This window comes from Ambystoma mexicanum, chromosome 7p, assembly GCF_040938575.1.
Source record: "Ambystoma mexicanum isolate Mex_15411 chromosome 7p, UKY_AmexF1_1, whole genome shotgun sequence".
NCBI classification, from domain to species: domain Eukaryota; kingdom Metazoa; phylum Chordata; class Amphibia; order Caudata; family Ambystomatidae; genus Ambystoma; species Ambystoma mexicanum.
Genome location: NC_090939.1, coordinates 896,180,594 through 896,196,176, shown reverse-complemented (window position 1 = coordinate 896,196,176; position 15,583 = coordinate 896,180,594). Strand labels below are relative to the sequence as shown.

General features: G+C 44.6%; 1 protein-coding gene across 3 annotated transcripts in view; it reads right to left on the bottom strand.

Annotated features, from left to right (window-relative positions):
• PCID2 (PCI domain containing 2) overlaps window positions 1-11,214 on the bottom strand; it is a 640,141-nt gene extending 628,927 nt beyond the window's left edge. Inside the window, exon 1 of one of the 3 annotated variants that reach the window (XM_069637154.1) lies at window positions 11,083-11,214. The gene's annotated coding sequence lies outside the window, so the exon portion shown is untranslated. Of the gene's footprint in view, window positions 1-10,743; window positions 10,932-11,082 lie in introns of those variants that run through there. The other 2 variants (XM_069637152.1, XM_069637153.1) reach the window with 2 other exon arrangements.
• Between the last annotated feature and the right edge of the window lie 4,369 nt (window positions 11,215-15,583).

Genomic DNA, 15,583 nt, shown 5'->3' with positions numbered 1-15,583 from the left:
ATTTCTGATTCGATTGTGCAGCATAGTGATATCAACTCCCACCACAGACCAAGGCCTCAGGCTGGACAACCTGAGACACACAGCCATTATCTAATACAGGCAAGGAGGTTGCACTTACTCCAGCCCATTCGCTCCCCCCGCACCCTCCCACCTCCCATCATTGGACTCAACCTTTCTAATATCATCTACCACAGTTGGCGCCCTAACCGCTACTTTCTCCAGGAAGCTTTCACACAGGGTTGCTTGAATAATGAACTAATAAACTTCCTGGAGGCTTGCTTATTGAAGTTTAGCAACGGTTTATTTTTAGATTGTTTGACCGGTTTGCCATGTTTTTTTCTTGAAAGTATTCACTATTGTCTTAGAGTACCCATTGGAGCTGACAACTGGTAGTACATCTACCCCCACCAAACTGTCAGAGTAAATAGAATTGTCTAAGATTGACACACAATCTGAAGTGTTCACATGGATGGCCCCCCTCGCCCCCAACCAAACTAGGTAATTTCGGGGTGACTCCCATCACTCCATAACTATGCTAAATCTCAGGTTCATTGTGACTACCATCGAACATTGTTGTGACAGTGCACACTGCCGAAGTCATAACAGCGGGAGAAAGTACTTGGGTACTTCGACTACTATTACTGTTAACAACATGCGAGGGAAAACATGAGCTGTCCTCTGCAGCGGTAGAAACCGATTCCGTTGACTTTGCTGTGCACTGCCGCTGATCAAACAAGAATTCCTTCACAATACTGTATACTTAATATTCTCCAATTTGAATAGAAGGGATACCAGCCATACAGAGTGGGTTTTTGTCTCTGCCTTAATTCCTTCATACAAGGAGACCAAGATACTGAGTATTTGATTAATTTCTGTTAGAATGTCATCCTGGCCAGCCCCCAATCTATGGTTTATGTGTCTTAACACAGCCGAAAGTCTCCTTGGAGGGACCTGGGCCGGCATTGAGGTATATGATGTAACAGAAGAATCTGAATCCTTCAATACCATCGTAGATAGATCGAGCGGCGTGTCTAACAGGCTGGAGACAATACTTTGATTGGTCATGGATGAAGATAAATATGTTTCCGGGCAAATGGACTGCGCCTCCACCACGACTGTTGGAGGGAGTCCCTCTGAAAGCACAGGGCTCTGATAGCGTCCGCCTGATGACCCTACTGGGTCTTTATTGGTAACCAATTCATTCCGCAAAGGTGGGCTTACAGCAGGTAAGAAAGCAGTTATTTTTCCCAGCTGAGTGGCTTTCAACTGCTTCTGCTTCAAAAAAGTACTTGCCTCCACAAGGCCCCCAAGGGGAAGAGCGACCACACACTGGCTCCCATTAGGCTCCACCCTACCTTCCCCTGGTGAGAGGGCAAGCCGTAAACTGAGTGCCAATAGAAATTCTTGATCTGTTAAATAAGCGTAATTCCGGACCGGGGCAGAAGCGACATCCATACCACTTTTGCCCCTTCTCAATTGTACATAAACTGAAGTCCACCTCCGTTTTAGCGTACACGCTATGCAATCAACCACAAATAGTTATCTATAAAGTCAACATTTATCGTGCTTGCTCGCTGCTGCTGCTGCTTTGACTCCAACTACCAATGTCACCAACTGTGTTGGAAGCAGCGGTGGAGTCCTCCCTCAATTCACTTCAATGCCATGTCAAGACACGGAGGCTCGTATTAGGCTTACTCCCAAATTTACTGATCGAGCAGCATCATTAACACACTATGGGCCTCATTACAGGTCGGGTGGTCCGGAAAATAACAGTGGCGGGAAACCTGCCGCCACTGTTAATTCCAGACCGCCCGATCCCAAGTCCTGCAGGCGGGAGGTGGCGTTCCCGCCAGGTCTGACCTGGCGGGTTTAACACCGCCCGCCTGCAGGCGGACGTGGAAACACCAGCACCATCATAAGATGGTGCTGGTGTTTCCACTTTCCCATTGAGTCCTATGGGACTCGATGGGAATGGAGATTTACCGAATTCCGCCTCCGGAATTCCTGGGACACCAGGGTCGTAATGCCCTGGTAATTCCGGGAGTCACAGAGGCGGAATGGTAATACGAATCCGGCGGTAACCGAGCCGGAAAAACCGGCTGCTTGCCGCCGGACTCGTAACGAAAAACGATCAGTCCCATCAGTTTACAGTTTTTTTGTAGTTCTTCTGTTATTGGACTTTAAAGGCATGTTTTTTACAGCTCCGTAGGAGAAACTAACACATAAGTCCAGGCATGATGCTGCCCATGTAAACAGTTCTTACGCGTTTACAGCCTACCAAGCGGTACAGAAGCAGAGAATACTGAAGGTTCATCTATATCAAGAAGCTTAGTGGCTCCTGACAAGGGGTAAAATAGAAGATACCCTAAAACTCTAGCTCCGTGGTCCAGAATAATATATTTCGACCACAGATTTGGCTTTTCGTATGAAAAAAAAGGGGTGAAGACTTGAAGCTTCAAAAAAATCATCATTGTCCTGAAGATGGCCCATTAATGATTTCTAAGACTACCGTAGACAACGGTGGTACTAGAATAAGGGGCCGAAACATATGTCGACCTATAGAAAAACAAATTGTTTTTTCTGATGTCATGTATATTATCAACAACTAATATGCCAAAAGAAAATTTAAATTGTCAAACCCTGATGTCACAGTACGAATGAATAGTTACGAAAGGTATGAGTGATGCATGAAAAGCCTACAAATGTACAATTTTTTTAAAAAATGTGGTTTTTAACCAATTACTAAAATGATTTATATCTTCATAATTTAACGGTCTGTGTTAAATAAATTTCTCTCTCAAAAAGTACCTACTGTAGATTTACGCAACAGTACTTTAGCACCTGCATCTGTGTTGTCGAAAGACCTTAGAGAGAGGGGTAGTCAGTCTATTGTGTTTCCTTGTCTCTTTAAAGGCATGTGACATTTCACCATATTCTATAGCCCATCCCTATAAATCCAGTCCACCATCTTTTTTCCTCCTCTTTCTATGCTGCTCGGGCAGCCAGTTAAGTACACTTATCTTTGATATGTGATATTGTGATTATTGTAAAGACAGCGTTACTGAGTGTTAGGTGAACAGCGCGCAGCGTAGATAGGTTATGGCAGAACATATCTGCTGAGTTCAAAAACAGAAACAAGTGATTTCGGAGGTTCGCAACGGGACAGAGTTCTGGCGACCACAAGGCTCATTGTCAAAGGGAGCACTGCAGTCACGGAAGTGCAAGGTGCACAAGGGTGACTTTATGAAGTTCTGGTGCCCCTCGTCTACACTTCAGTGACATCAAAAAGCCCAAAGAGAGTCGGAGAGCGTAGCACAGATTGGGTTAACGTTATAAGGATAAATCTGACAATTTCACAATGATCGATAGTGTGAAGGAGATCAGCTAATCAGCTCCAGGGAACACGACGCGTGAGAGGTTTCCATAACACTGCATGAAGCCGTGAGCAATGCAGATTGATGGGACAACGCCACCTAGTGGCCAAATTAAGCATATCAGCCAAAGTCAAGCTTTTAAAGGTGTTCAGAGCCTCCAGACTGCCAAATAAAACAGACACTGCCCTAAAAAATATATAGATAACTATGATTATTATTTTACAGTGGCATTGCTGTCCCCAAACAAGCACAACATATCCAGCTCCTGTGAAGAGGTTAGAGGTCAAGTGAGCCAGAAAAGATTACAACCCGGCATGGGAGAAATATTACACCAGACCCTGGGTCACAGTATGGGGCACAGCTCTCAACAGCTGGCAATCATGGAGGACTGGATAACATTCTCCAAAGGAATGTAAGAGATGAGAGGGACAGGTGGTCTAGGAATGGGGAAGAAAGAAAGCCTGCAATGCCAAAAAGGCCAAAACCTCCCCAGGCTTGCCACTGAAAGGAAGGGGCAAGAGAAAAGGCGGTATGCCGAAAAGATAAAGAGCGCAAATGGCGAGATGACACCTCTGGTAGTTCAGAGGGGTATGACAAGGATTATTGGGGGAGCCAACCATCAAAAGAGGAAGTCGAAATCATATCCTCAGAAGGGGAGGAAAATAAAAAGTTCCAAGAAAAAGAAAAAACAGAGAACAAGGAGGAGGGCGGCGGATGAATTTGACCCAGACGCCCTGATACACTCCCATTCCTCAGAATGGGAACCGCAGAGCAAAATAGCAGCATATAAAAAGAAAAGACTGGGAACACCGCTGGCAAAACAAGCCAGAAATAAATTTAGGGCAGAGTGCCCAAGGCCACACCTGCCGGAAGGCATTGCGGAGACCCCAGATATTGATGACCACATGGTCACATTCATCGGGAGGTATGTAAAGGATATTTAAAAAAAGGACTGGACAGATCCTGGTGCTCATGCCAAGATAAAATGTTAGATGTAATTGAACCCCTTACAAAAATTATGGAGTATTTGGCAGACATGTTTTTGGCAGGGCTGGAAGAGGCAGGGGCCGCTCTGCCAGCCGCCTCGCGAACAACAGGTTCCAAGCTGACAGATACCACTGGAAGCAAGACGAAAGGAGCCAAACCCGTTCTTCCTTTCGAGAGGAAGAGTGCGAGGGTGGAGACACACTGATAACCAGCATCAGCCAAACGGAGGTGAGAACGAATGCGCAAGCACAGAGAACTCAAACGCAAACTCCCACAGTAGGGGGTTGGGGGGAGTAGCAAAGTGTGTAGAGAAATGGAGATTGATTTCTACAGATGCTTAGACACCATACAGGGTTTTCACATAGATTGGCTAAGCAGCAAGATAAATGACCAAAGACTCTAGTGCTCAGCACAGCAAAGAGTTACTGAACACAGAAATAGGAGAACTAGCACAGAAAGATGCTAGAAGACAGGTAACATATGAGAGACAGCATTATAAGCAACATGTTTATAGTGAGAGGTTGGCACAAGACAAGACCGATAATAAATCTAAGAGAACTAAACACATTCATAGTATACAGACATTTCAAGATGGAGTGTATACACCTCCTAAGAGACATAGTACAATAAGGGGATTGGTTAGCAAGGATAGATCTCCAAGATGCTTACCTGACCATACCTGTGGCAGCAGAACAAAGTTTTCAGAGGTTTCGATGGGAGGGACAAATTTGGGAGTTCACTTGCTTACCCTTTGGGCTAGCATCTGCCCCGTGGCGTTTCATGAAGGTGATGAAACCGGTGGTGACTTTACTCAGACAAAGAGGGGTTAGATTGATCATTTACCTGGATGACATTTGCATAATGTGCCAGGACAAAACGCTGATCAAGGAACAAATAGAAGTTACTCCAAAAGTGGCACCAAAAATTGGAAATAAAATAAACTGCCTGGCATATGCCAACAATATTGTGGTTGTAAACCATAAGTTGGTGTCCAGCAAATTATTAACTACTTTAGCTGACTATGCCTTGCTGAATGATCTGATAATTAACCCTAATAAGTAGAAAATTGAATCACCAAATCATACGAATGGCATTTAAATAATTTGACAATCCCAATAGACAAAGAAGTGACTTAGGTTCTGAGATCTCGGCCTATCCCACTATGTCCCATCTCCTTTCAAATCATTGAGACTAAGCTGAGAAAGTTGTTACTTCAAATGAAGAGAATTTACTTAATATTGTAGATTCTCATTACAACCATCTGGGAAAGGTGGTCCCATCTATTACATATGGATTGGAATGTAATTTACAGGCTTTCAGTGTTAGCTGGGAAAAGCTGGAAAGTAACATTTGGAAAGATATTAGTTCTGCCAGATTTTGTTCCAATCTCATGTGTTCGGTACAAATTGGGTCTGGTTCCTTTGCTTTCAGTTATGGAATGGAAATGGCTCAGTTTGTACAGGCTAGTCCTGTTACCTCCGAAAGCAACTTTATTTGAGTAAATTGGACAACAAATGAAACTGAATAATCTCTTCTTGACCTCTTTGAGACTAAAATGTAATGACATTTTAGAGGTTGCTGATACATCAGCTGAGATCCTAATCCAAAATTCTCTGAAGGTCAAATATTTGGTTTAACGAATGGACTGGATTAGAACTACAGAAAAGATGAGAGCTGCTAAAATATCTGCCTCATGGACTCAAACAGATAAATCCATGACAGCAAGTCCAGTCACTAGAATGGATTTCTTAAGATTCAGACTGAACTTGGCACTCTCTTTGGAAATCCAGCATATTAGGGACCCTGTGTCTTGCCCTTCAGATCTATGTGATAGATGTGCAGATGGAGTGAAGCAAACAGTCGTCCATCTGCTATCAGAGTGTCCAGGGACTTGGAATCTTAGACTGAAAAGATTTTGAAGATTTGTCCATGACTCTAGAATGCTTAATACGAAAATGTTTTGGCAAAGATTGACACTGGGACATGAATCTTTTCTTACTTCAGAAGTGATGTTTGTTTTAAAAGAATTGGAATTAATTGGTATGGTTAATTAGATGAATGTTTTTCTGATATTAAATTGGTTTGCATTTATACTGTTTATATACTAAATAGATTTGAATTGTTAGCCTGATAAGAAAACGTTTAGTTTGGTCAAAGAAAGGACTGTTGTATTTTGTTTGATATTTGGTTAATATTTCATGTGGTGTTCTTTTCCCTCCTCTGTTCTGTTTTGATTTTATAGTTTAACTGATTGTTTTATTCTGAAAATTGAACTTTGTGTAAATTGAACTTTGTGTAACAAGTTAAAATGTTGACTAATATCACAATAATAAAAAAACAAAATTAAAAGTTACTCTAGACCTGCTGCAACAACTAGGCTTTTTAATAAACTGGGAGAAATCGAGCCAACAGGCAGATCAGACCATGGAGTTTCTGGGCTTCATATTAGATACTGTGCAGGGAACGTTAAATCTCCCTCTGAACAAAAGTGAACGATATCAAGAAAGAGATAAGGACCAGATTAACAGCAGAGACGATATCTCTTAGAGAACTAGCAAGACTAGTGGGATGCCTGGCTTTGTCAGTTCAGGTGATATTCCCGGGCCCTCTTCATTACAGGGCCCTTCAGAGACTAAGAATCCAACACCTCAGGAGGGGCGCATCCTACGAACAAAGGACACCCCTTTCTATAGAAGCGAAGGAGGAAATGGAATGGTGGTTACAACACATGGATGCCTGAGATGGAAGGGCAATATTTGGTTCATCCCCGGACCTAGTGATAGAATCCGATGCCAGCAGGTGGGGATGGGGAGCCAGATGTGTCAATCTGTCGACAGGGGGCAGATGGTCAGAAGAAGAATTAAATCTTCACATAAGTTGCCTAGAGCTTCTGGCAGGATTCTTTGCAGTGAAATATTGGACACAAGAGAGAGCACGATGCGGTGTGCTCCTCAAGATGGACAATGTGTTGGCAGTCTGTGACTAGGAGGCACGAAGTAAAGAAGGTTAGCAGTGCTAGTGAAAGAATTTTGGCACCTTTGCCTGCAGAGAGGGATATCAGTGACGGAAGAATATTTACCAGGCCGGCAGAACGAGATGATAGACTGGAACTCCAGAGACTCCAGCAATTGGAAGCTAGACGAGAGAGTATTACAGAAACTGATTGGGAGATGGGGTCCATGCAGGACAAACCTCTTTGCATCGAGGTTGAACAGGCAAAATGCTTGTTTTTTCAATGGAGACCAGACCCGGAGGCGGAAGCGATAGATTCATTCCTGCAACAGTGGGGTCTGTGCAAAGAATATGCTTTTCCTCCTTTTGCGATGATCGGGAGGACTCTAGCGCAGGTGAAGAGACAGCAAGTATCCATGGTACCAATTACACCAGATTGGAGAGGTCAAGCATGGTTCCTGGATCTTCAAGAGATGACTTGTGACAATCCAATAGCAATACCGAGGTCAAACTTCATAGTGAGGTCCCCCACAGGGGGGTGGAAGGAGTCACCCTGTGGTGAGGACAGGCAGCCTCAATTACATCGCGTGGGCAATTTCAGGGTCTCCTGGGCTGGGCCAGGATTAACAGGAGAGGCTGAACATATTATTGATGAATCCTGGGCACCTGGGACCAAGAAGGCATACAGAACAGCCTGGTCAGGCTTGCATAATTGGTGTGTGGAAAGGGATGTACATCCCACTAGAACAGATGTAGTTCACTTCAGGTAGCTAATTATCTGGCACAGCTAGCAGCCCAGGGCAAAGCATATAGGTCGATCAACACAGCCCGCTCAGCTATCTCTGTGGGACACCCGAGAATAGAAGGGATAACAGTGGAAGAACACCCTACAATTTGCAAACTTTTGAAAGGAGTTAGAATAATTAAACCACCAAGTCATAAATATGATCAGGTATGGTACGTAAGTCCTGAGAATGTTTATATCATGGCCAGACAATGACGAACTAACAAGGAAGCCAAGTTAGCTATGCTCTTATGTTGTCGTGTAAAAGGATATCAGACGTCAGAGCATTAGAGATCAATAGGAAGACACTAACCCCTCAGGGAATAGCATTCGATATCGTGAAAAGGACCAAAACTTGGTTGGGATCAATATTTTAATCAAGCATCCCCAGATCAACCCAAATTATGTCCAGTTAGATGCATTGCATAAGGAAACCTTTTGGGGCAGTAGAGTCAGCCAGGCTAGCTAGATGGATTAGATGGGTTATGGCACAAGCGAGAGTAGATACAGATTCCTATGAGGCTCACTCAGTGAAAGGAGCAATGGCATCTAAGGCTTTTCCGGCAGGGGCCAGACTAGAAGACATCATGAAGGCAGCAGACTGGTCAAAAGAATCAACGTTTAAAACATTTTATTTTAAGCCAGTGGAAAAAGTGGCAACGTTGGAGGCAAGTAAGCTTTGAACAAGCATAATACGAGCCTCTGTGTCTTGACATAGAATTCAGATTTTCCATACATACGTTACAGAAAGTCATAATTCTATTAAAGACACAGAAGGGAAGGATTATCACACCCAGAATCGATGTCATAGATGTTAATGTGATGTCTTCGGTGATGACAATATAAAAATTGTTATGTTGTCAAAAATGAATATGGAATGGTTTTTATACTCATGTCGATTACCCACCCTTGGGACAGTAGTCTGAAATACAGTTTGTGTTTGAGGTTCTATAGCAGATAATAAATCAACAGGATCATGAGGTCATAGTAAGGGACCAGTTTACAGCGTCAACCAGTTGGGATGCTACAGTTTACAAGAGATCAGACAAAGAAAGAGGAGGAAACAACATGGTGTACTGGATTTATAGGGATGGACTATAGAATATGGCGATTGGTCATTAGTGTCACAATAACAGAACTACAAAAAGACTAAACTGGCGGGACTGATAGTTTTTCGCTTTATGAGTTATGGTTAATGTGTTTTAACGATGCTGCTCGAACAGTAAAGTTGTGAGAACGCATAATCCTTCGCCCCCTTGTCTTTAATAGAATTATGACTTTCTGTAACGTATGTATGGAAAACAGTGCCTTAAGTGGCACTACAAAATGAGCCAGGGCTCATCAAAGGGCCGTGGCCTAACGGTGGGGGTTGCCTGCTAACCTGTTATGCCAAGCCCCCTCGATGAGCCCTGGCTCAATGGGCTACTGGCACCCCTGCCAGGCAGCCTTTTGTAGAGATCAGCACCCTCTCTCCCTCGGGGAAAGGGTGCTGATCTCTACCTTCATTTTCTAAAGGCTTACCTGGCAGTGTACGACGCTTCGCCTATTCAGCCTTAATGGTGGCGCTGGCCCTCGCCAGCTGGGGAGGGGCAGCGTCACCATTAAGGCTGAAAGGGCGAGGCGGCTGGAAGCTGAGGGCATTTCCTGAAGACAAACTCCCGCGAATGCGCAGGAGCTTCAGGATTTAGAAAACAAGGCCTCTGCTTCCAGCGGCCTCACGTTTTCTCCATAATGGTGGCGCCGACCACGAGCATCTCTTGCTTGAAGGGATGCCTCACAGGCGCGGTGCCACCATTATGACATTTTCTGAAGCTTTCGCACACGAGCGAGAGATTCGGGATTTAGAAAAAAAGCCTTTTCGTGTAGTGGCCGGGCATTCCAGGGCAGATCAGTGGGCCCACTGAAAGCCCTGATGGAAAATCTGAATTACAGGCCACACAACTGCAGCTTCAGCCGCACCTTCCAAAATGGTTCGCCAACCTTGGCCTGTGACCCGCTGAACTGCTTCTCACTGCACGCAGCACATTGGTTTTTCAATAGTTCAGAGTAGCAGCAGCAGTATAAACAGGCAACAGACTCCTACGAGGCTCCCAGAGTACTGCTTCACACACTGCTCCCTGTGCGCAACACGGGGGTTTTTCAATAGTTCAGAGCAACAGCAGCCAGAGAAAAAGGCAACAGGCTCCAAAGTTGAGTGACCATGCAGAACTGCTTCTTACACTGCTTTAATATTCATTAAAATATATAAGTTAGGGCTACTATGCCCGTGCCAGATGGCAAATATTTTACATGCGTAGAATAGAGGATAGGATAACATAGCATAGAATAAAACGAAAGCACAACATTTGGCGTTACTGTGCGTCATGGACGAGAAAAAAATACGATATCCCACCTCACATCGCATGTCCCTTCTCCCTGTACTCAAATGCAATCCTTTCAGCGAACAGAAAGAAGCCAAACAGTAGCACTACTAGCCAGAACTAATGAGTGAAAACCACAATAGCTAGGATCAGCAAAAAGGATATAGTATAACAAGTAACATTCAACAAAAGACTACATTCTAATCTCCAAAACAAACTATAGTAAAAACCGGGGCTAATCCAGCAAAGCCCGCACCCCTAAGGCAATTCATATCTGATATCGCACCCAAATCCACTTGCTCCCTCCTTTAGGCACATGACGGTTCTGCAGCATTCAACAAAGTTGCATTACCCCCACAATACGTCCACGTGCCAACAGGTGACAGACAGCCCTTGTGAAGTTCCACCGCTACCCCTTGCCGGAACAGTGGAGTCTGTCTGGTTCCCAATCTGAGAAAAGGACCTAAAAACGTGCCCTCTGTATTCTCATCACGTGATTACGCGTAACGTTAAAGACAAATAGTTCCCAACCTCCGGTAGTGTCTAGTTCTCATCCGAGAAACGGGCCGTAGCAACGCCCCGCCTACTTATCTTAACGTGACTTTGGGCAAGTTGTGCTACTTACTATGCACTAAGTGTCCAACGTCATCTTGTCACTTATCGTGAGCCCGAGCGTACTGCCGGTGTTGTAAGATATGCTGCATCCCCATAGTATAGCAGCATGAGAGAAGCAGTGTTAGGCAATATTCGGGACCACTCCCACTTGGATACCCCGCCCTCCCACAGATGGCTACAGCAATACAAAGAGCGTACATACGAAAATACAGCGGCATAGCCCCCCCTCCAATAGCTCTATTCCTGGGATTGGCCAGTGATGAACTTTGTAGCTCCGCCCCTGTCTATTCTTCTCTTCTGTGTGTGATGCAGAATTATACACCAGGAGTGTTAAATCACTGAGCTGACCGCACTAACCCCCCCCCCCACCCCCAAACAGTTCAAAGGGTCAGGAACATGGGTCGGGGTATTAGGTTTCTTCTGAGGTAAATCTATCTGGTAGGCTCATCAAGCACTACCTGTTTCCCAGAGTCACATCAGCCCCCGCCCCCCCCCCCCCCACACACAGGCTGTGTTTCTTTTGTCATGATGGTGAATTTCCAACTGAAAGACCACCATTCACCTTATTAATTTGTGATAGTTAAAACAAGTTAACATAGTTAAAGCAAGCAACACAATAAAGCACCCTTTGAAAATGTGTTCATACCCATAACGTCTAATAGCTTGATATGCTAAAAAGTAACGTTTGCTTTGATGTCCTTAGTTTAATGTTCTTAAAACCATACATAACAACTCGCTGTAGGTTTGTACCAAATCTCCAAACCTAAGTGAGTTAATGACACAACTTATTTTATTGTGCCTTAAAGCGCAGAAAATAAAGTGGGTAAATAGATATCTTGCCAGTTGCTTCTTATAGCTTTCCATTCAGGATGTGCAAAATAAAGGTATTATTTTGGCCCAGCATGCTTTTATAAAGATTTACATGTTGTCATGATGCTTTCCTATGCAATTTGTGGATTTTGCAAGTAAACGCTATAGGACAGCATTATTGTAGGTCTTGACACCCAAAACGTACATATTTGTTCCACGTAAAGCGAGGAAGAAGGTGGCTGGGCCCAAATTGCAGAGTGGGTTAAAATCCCTGCTTCGCTGTTTAGCGTAAGTGTGTGAACCCGGGCAAATAATGTAATCTCACGCTGACTTCAACTGCAAAAATTGGAGTGCTTATAAGTGATTACGTTTACACCCTTACAATAGGATAGTTTTAACAAGTGTAGAGACCAATTGGTATACCCTGGTGCTCCTCTGCTAGTGGCTCCAATACTCTCACATAGAATTGCATTATTGCTGCACTGGCTCTCCGCCAGTCTCGTATAACTTGATTTGACAGGCAGACATAGGGCCTCATTACGACTTTGGAGGTAGCCAAAGGGCATGGCTGCCTCCAAAATCGTGTCTGGGTCCGGGTTCCCTGAATGGGGAAATACCGGGCAATTCTGACTTTAGAGGGCCCGGTATTTCCTCCTTCAGGGAACCCGGACCCGGTCCTTCCCTATTCCCATGCGAGCCCCCATAGGGCTCAATGGGAATGGGGAGGGAGCTAACAACAGGCCCGTTTATAACGGGCCCATTGTTAGCTCCCTGGTCCCCTCGCGTGACCCGCTATGGACGTCTGGCCAAACCAGAGGGAGCAAGTGGATTTGGGTGCAATATAAAATATGAATTGCCATGGGGGTGCGGGCTTTGCTGGATTAGCCCCCGGTTTTACTATAATTTGTTTTGGAGATTAGAATGTAGTCCTGTGTTGAATTTTACTTGTTATACTATATCCTTTTTGCTGTTCCTAGCTATTGTGGTTTTCACTGGTAAAACCAGACGTCCAGAGCGGGTCCCGCGAGGGAACCTCGTAATAGGGCAGAATGGGATTAACGGCGCCAACAACATTACCGGCACCGTTAATCTCATTCCGGCCATCTCGTAATGAGGCCCATAGTCTCACCATCCAGTCAGTGCATCCAAGATTCTAGTACAGCGGATTAACTGTGGTAGAACCAACATTATATTTTCACCCTGTTGCTCCCAGCCACTGAAGTTGCTTGGGCTGTCCAGAGCACTGCCCCACAATCTGCTATGTCCTGTTATGCTATGATATTGAGTCTTTCATTGCACACCATCTGCCATTTTCACACTTTCTAGGACCTTCAGGATCTGCAAGAAGTGGGTGTTTTGCATCTTAAAGGAGAGAGTTAACTGATTGTAACATTGAAGCGGCACTAGAATAGTCTCATTACAATGAGAAATGAAGTTAGATGCCCCCACACAAGTATGTTTGTCACTCCTCCACCGTCTCTGAAGTTAGAGCCGCTCCCAACATTTGAAGGGTTAGCCCCCACCTAAATGTTAGCCTAGGTGCACCCCTGGATGTGAGCACTTGCATTTTGTAAGGCAGAGAGGTGAGGGAAGCCTTTCCCCGAAACCTCCGATGTCAAAGTTTTACTGTGTTTGTTCAGAAAAATGTACTTGAACAAACGCAGTAAAACTTTAAAACTGATACTTTCAAGAAAGACTTCCATCGCCTCTCTGCATATTGTGCTTTAAAATATACTATTTGATAGTTGGTCCCCACACCAGACCATGGGGTTGAGTGAGGGGGTAGATCAGTGGGGGCGGAGCCTCCAAGCTTGCCTTGCCTATTTTCTGAAGTGGCCCCTCCCCTCACCACTTAGTCCCCCGAAATGTAGGTTTCATGGGGGTGCGCCCCTGTACAACCCCGCCATTTCGAAAGCCTTAAATATGGGGACTGCATAGCTTATTGTGGTCCTTACCCCCATGGGAATCGGGTTTCCATCATTTTAAAATGCATTCTACGCGTGTAACAGAGCACACGCATATCCTGTGCTCTTTACTAGCCACGTGCAGCAAGTTTAAGCACAGTGCTACATATATTATATAATTACAGTCCTGTGTGCCTTTTTAACAGGATTTCATTTACAGGCGTCTCGCCTAAGGGTTAAACTTTGCCCTCGGCGAACTTCTTTCCCAAAAAGTGTTTGGGATCCAAAGAAAACTCCCTTTTATGCGCAGCCCTAGATGATAGTGTGAAAATGATAGTAGCTTGCAAGCAACCAGACAGAAGTTCATATGGGAAAAAGAAATCGTGCTGTGCGAACAAGTGTGCCTTGCAACACATGGCATCCAAAGCCCTGGGCTCGCCTGCCCTACCCCACTTTGCCTCCCAAACTACAGCTGGCCGAGGAGCACATTCCACCATGACTAGAATCCAGCGGTTCTACAATTCACCTTTCGGACAATGTTAAATGGTAAACCACTTTCTGCTGCAGGCAGGGACCAGGCTCGGACTGGCCTATAGGGCAACAGGCTAGCCCCGCCAACCCACAGATGCTTAGAGCCATAAATACAGCATGAAAATGAAAATACAGCGTGGCTAGGCAGATAGACCCCGACCTCCAACAGCTCTGTCACTGGGATTGGCTGATTATCTTCTTTCACTACAGGTCTGCTTATTATAAGTAACTTTGGGCTTCTTTTTGGCAAAAGTCACTTAGAATTTTTGCAGGTTGCTTGTTGCAGCTTTTTCCCGCTTATTACCCATATTAAGCGCATATTTTTGTGCTTGTTCAGTTCAAGCGGACAAAAACCACAACAATCAGATTCTACAGGAGCCCGACTTAGCATTTTGCACCTTTCCCCATTCCACGGACAGGACGCTACTTAGCCTTGGAATGGTATACCGTTCTTTTGCCGCAGGATTTTTCGTTGCGGGACTTTTCATCGCCGTTTTTTTATCGAAAAAAAATCATGTTTTTTTTTTGGGGGGGGGTTAAAAATTAAATAAATATTTGTGGGTGAAAGGGAATAATTAAAACAAAAAAGGGGGGGTTTGTGTGGGTAACCCCCCCCCAAAAACCAAAAAAAATGATGATGAGTTTTTTCGATAAAAAACGGCGATGAAAAGTCCCGCGACGAAAAATCCCGCGGCAAAATAACGTAGAACCCCTTGGAATACCCTTGGAGACTACATGCATCCCATCACTTCCTGCCCAAGGCCAAAAGCACTCAAATGCATGGCAGAGGGCTGGGCTGCATTAGGGCTCTCAGACCCCACCTCGGAGACAGTCCTCTAGTTTTACCAACTTCTGTAGTCCTTTACAGTCCACCACAGTATGTCACCGAAGTTCAGGTGTACAAACGTGCTAAATGTTTTTATTTTTTTAGTTTATTTTAATAGGTTATTTATAATGTGCTTAATACCCAGAGGTTTCTAAGCGCGGACCCGTGGATCGAACCTGTGTAGCTCCGCATCGTCTCGCTTCCAAGGCGAGCGCGTTGCCCCTGAGCTATCCTCCCGAGGCATTGGTGTCGTCACTGGCAAATAGCTAATGCTGATGTTTATTCTAAAATGTTCCTATGCTAAAGTCTAAACTACAATCGTCTAATTCAAATGGCTCTTGTGACATCACCCAGAGATGATGACTGTCCACAGCATTGCTTGAGACATTCGTGATTTTGAGGTCTTCACAAATGCCCTAAAATGAGAAAATTAGCCCATT